This window comes from Bidens hawaiensis, unplaced genomic scaffold (assembly GCF_021521415.1).
Source record: "Bidens hawaiensis isolate Kalapana, Puna unplaced genomic scaffold, B.hawaiensis_p1.1 tig00012228_1, whole genome shotgun sequence".
NCBI lineage: Eukaryota > Viridiplantae > Streptophyta > Magnoliopsida > Asterales > Asteraceae > Bidens > Bidens hawaiensis.
In genome coordinates, this window is record NW_027491987.1 from 401,750 (window position 1) to 406,275 (window position 4,526).

Here is a 4,526-nt window from a genome sequence, read left to right on the forward strand (position 1 = left end):
AGATCGAATTTATAGGAATTCGATTCGATTCGTTTCAGAATTCGATTTGATTCGTTTTAAAATTCGATTCAATTCGGTTTGGGATTCGATTCATTTCAGAATTCGATTCGATTCATTTCAGAATTCGATTCGATTTGTTTCAAAATTCTATTCGATTCGTTTTGGACTCGATTCGATTCGTTTGGAACTTGATTCGATTAATTTAAAAAGTCAATTTTCTAATGAATTTTTAATGAAACCTTATCAACGAAAATAAAATCAGTAATGGTAACCTTCGCGCCGAGTTAGCGTGTGGCGCGGAAGCACTCTTTGTCCCTAATCTGAGTGGAATTCTCTGCTATCTTAATCGCATCTGGATTCCCTGTGAGGAGAATCTTCGCGCTGATATCCTGAGTGAAGCACACAAATCTCGATATTCCGTCCATCCTGGCGCTGATAAGATGTACAAGGATTTGCGCATTACTTATTGGTGGCCCGGTATGAAAAAGGATATTGCTGTGTTCGTAGCTAGATGCCTGACTTGTTCAAAAGTAAAAGCTGAACACCAACGCTCATCTGGTTTGCTCGAACAACCAGAAATTCCTACGTGGAAATGGGAATGTGTAGCGATGGAATTTATTACCAAGTTACCTTTGACAGCAAGCAAACATGATAGCATTTGGGTAATGGTGGATCGTTTGACTAAGTCTGCTCACTTTCTGCCCATTCGTGAAAACTACCGTGTTGAGCAACTCGCGCAGCTTTATGTCAAGGAAATTGTCTGCCGCCATGGTACTCCTTTGAGCATCATATCCGATCGCGATGGCCGTTTTATATCTCGCTTTTGGAAATCTCTCCAATCTGCGCTAGGAACTCGCTTGGACATGAGTACGGCATATCATCCCCAGACTGACGGTCAGTCTGAGCGAACTATTCAAACTCTTGAGGATATGCTCCGATCTTGTGTTCTTGATTTTGGAGGTAATTGGGATTCGCACCTGCCTTTGATCGAGTTCTCTTACAATAACAGCTATCATTCCAGTATCGGTATGGCCCTATTTGAAGCACTTTACGGTCGTAAATGCCGCTCCCCGATTTGTTGGAGCGAAGTGGGTGAAACTCAAATCACAGGACCCGAACTTGTTCAAGAGACAACCGATAAAATCGCCAAGATCCGTGATCATCTGCTGACTGCCAGAAGCCGACAGAAGAGTTACGCAGATCGTAGGCGGAAGCCTCTCGAATTTCAAGTTGGTGATCTTGTTCTCCTCAAAGTGTCGCCCTGGAAGGGTGTTGTCCGCTTTGGGAAGAAAGGTAAGCTTGCTCCTCGTTATGTTGGTCCATTCAAGATTCTCGCGCGTGTAGGAAAAGTTGCCTACAGACTTGACCTGCCGCCCGCGCTCAGTAATATGCATCCAACGTTCCATGTATCCAATCTCAAGAAGTGTTTAGCCGACGAGAACCTTCACATACCACTTGATGAAGTTCAAGTTGATGAAACTATGCATTTCGTGGAGAAGCCTGTTGAGATTATGGATCGCGAGGTAAAGCAAACCAAGCGCAGTCGTATCCCTATCGTGAAAGTTCGCTGGGAGTCCAAGCGCGGAGCCGAGTTTACATGGGAAAGGGAAGATCAAATGAAGATCAAGTACCCGCACCTGTTCTCTGCGCAACCTACTTCGAGATAAATTTCGGGACGAAATTTCTTAAAGTAGGGGAGACTGTGACATCTGCCCCGATCCGACCCGACCCAGGTACCCGTTTCTCTGACCCGATCTCTTTCTTTTATGATTTATTATTTATACTTATATTTTACTTTTAATAATAATAATATGTTTTCCTTCCCGCCTCTTTCTCTCTCTTTCTTTCCGCCATCCCGTCCCTCTCCTCCTCTCTTTCCGCCTTCTTTTCCCTCTTGTCGCCGTCCCGCCCTTACGCCTTGTTTCCCTCTTTTTCTTCTAACTCTTTGCTTGTCCTTTGTTCCTTCCCGCCTAAGGTTGTCTGCGCAGCTCCACGCGCCAGACCCCTTACAAGGAAGCCTGCGTGAAGACCATCTGTTCCTGCGATACGCGAGACGAACTCTTCTCGCAGCGCGCTAAGAATTGTAATTCTTCTCGCAGCGCGCTAAGAACGGTAGTTCTTCCCGCGACGCGCCAAGGATTTGTAGTTCTTCTCGCAGCGCGCTAAGAATCGTAGTTCATCCCTCGACGCGCGAAGAATTATAGTTCTTCCCGCGGCGCGCTAGGAATTTTAGTTCCTCCCGCGGCGCGCTAAGAAATGTGATTCTTCCCGCGGCGCGCTTAGAAATGTAGTTCTTTCCGCGACGCGTTAAGGTTGGTTCCGTCTGCCTTCGCGCTCGCGCTCTCTTGACCTTCTGTGTCTGCCTTCGCGCTCGAGCTTTCTCGCGCTAAACCCTTTGAGTTTTCTTCTGTTTAATCTAGCCGTTGCTTTTGTGTTGTCTTATATTTTGTGCTGTTGACCTAATCTGCTTTATGTCTGAAAAGTTACTTTCGGCGCAGCATGCGCACCAACCCCATTGGTTGGCAGAAAAAGTGACTGACAATATCCTTGGAGATCTGCTTTTCCATGCTTTGACCAGTACCTTTATCTGAACCGCCCATGCTTTTACTGTTCCCTGTCAGCCTTTTTCTCTTTTTCCCTGCTACCATATCTTTTGATATCTTTTGCTTTTGTTTTCTTTTACTTTTTGGAGATCTTTTCCCCTTTTCTAGGGATTGTGTCTCCTAGGGTTTCTCTATAAATAATAATATTATTTTCCTAACACATCACACACAAACACTTAATTTAAATCTTCTCCTTGCTCTCGTCTTTGTCCTCTGCCGTCTCCTCTCCTTGCCTCCGTCTTCCTCCCTGTTCTACCCTGCTTTTCCGGTAATATATATTATTTAATAATTTACTTATTAATTATGCTAACTTATAATCAAGACATTAAAACAAATCATTAAAACAATAATCCTATTTATAGGTTAACCTGTGCTTGTTTAAAGTTGGTTCTTGCTTTATCTTACGCCGCATCGTTTATCAAGTGAGTAATCTCGTACCTAATCCCTTTTTGCTTTTAATGTTTTGGGATGTTCATGTGTTCATACAAACTTAGAGTCTTAAACTGTTTATGAACTTTAGTCGCGCAGTATCCCATGTGTTGAGGACGTAGACTTGGCTGTTTATTTGTATGTGTGGATCATTAACCGTCTTGTCGGTCTATTCCGCAGTTCTCATGGTACCATTAGATGAACACGGGAGAACTATCGTTTATGATTTTCTCTTTTGTTTACACATGCACAGTTTGTCTTGTTTGTGAGCTCAATTGTGAGCACTGGCAGTCTATGAATCTTAGAGTTGGTCCCGATCAGATTACACCCCTGTTGAAAACCAGACATACACATGTTGCGCGCAGATTTATGGTTATCTATGTATTGTATTAAACTTGATTTCTCACCAACACGCAAGTGTTTGACGTTTATTTTAACACATGTTCAGGTTTGCAGTAGCTGTTTTGGAGTTCGAGGACACGTAGGAAGTTCTTTATTTTGGACCTAGATTAAAATGTATCAAGACAAGTTATTGCTGTTCGAATATTTTGATTTATAATATATTGATTTATGATGATTTATGTTATCTGTGTTTACTCTGCGCGTGCGCGAATGAATGTATTTATTAAATATTGACACCCAATAGTGTCACGAGTAATGAAACAATATGTGGCGCCCCGATGTATAATCCGCCTTTGGTCGGGGTGTTACAGATTGGTATCAGAGCTCGTTGACTTTAGGATAGGTGGTTAGACGTAACGGCCTAGAATACCTAAGAGTCCCTTCTCGCGCATGAGAGAAATCTCACGTTTGCGCGCTTATTGTTAATTACTCGTTATTTATGAATATGCTCGCGCTTGCGCAGTATATAATTTTATGATTTATTTCGCGATATTTCGACTTTTGCTGAATTTCGATTTTTATTGATTTTTCTTGCATATTCGTTTGTTGGGATTTGAAAATCCGAAAAGTCATGGTGATGCATGAATAGTTGATTTTCAATTTCCATTTACGATTATGTTCTGAGGTTGGAGACTTGAAAAGTCATGGTGATACATGAATTGTCAACCTCCAATACTCATTTTCTTGTATATTTCATATTGAAGATTGAAAAGTCATGGTGATACATGAATCGTCAATCTCCAATACTCGTTTGCTCGTATATTTTAAAATTGGGAATTCGGAAAGTCATGGTGATACATGAATTGTCGATTCTTGATTCGAATTTGTTACCTTTATTAAGTCTGCATTTAGGGTCATTTATTTTACTTTAACTTTTGACAGTAACTGACTCCGCGAAACCAAGCTTTTCGAGGTTATACTTTGCGATAAAACCAAGATATTAACTAAAATTAAAACTTTTATAGAATGCCTCCGCTATCTCGCCGATTTCAGAGAAAAGAAGCCGCGAGCAGACGCTCGCAGCAACGTTCCCAGGAAATGGCCGCCGCAATAGCCCAAGCTTTGAGCCAAAACAATACCAACACCTCTGGT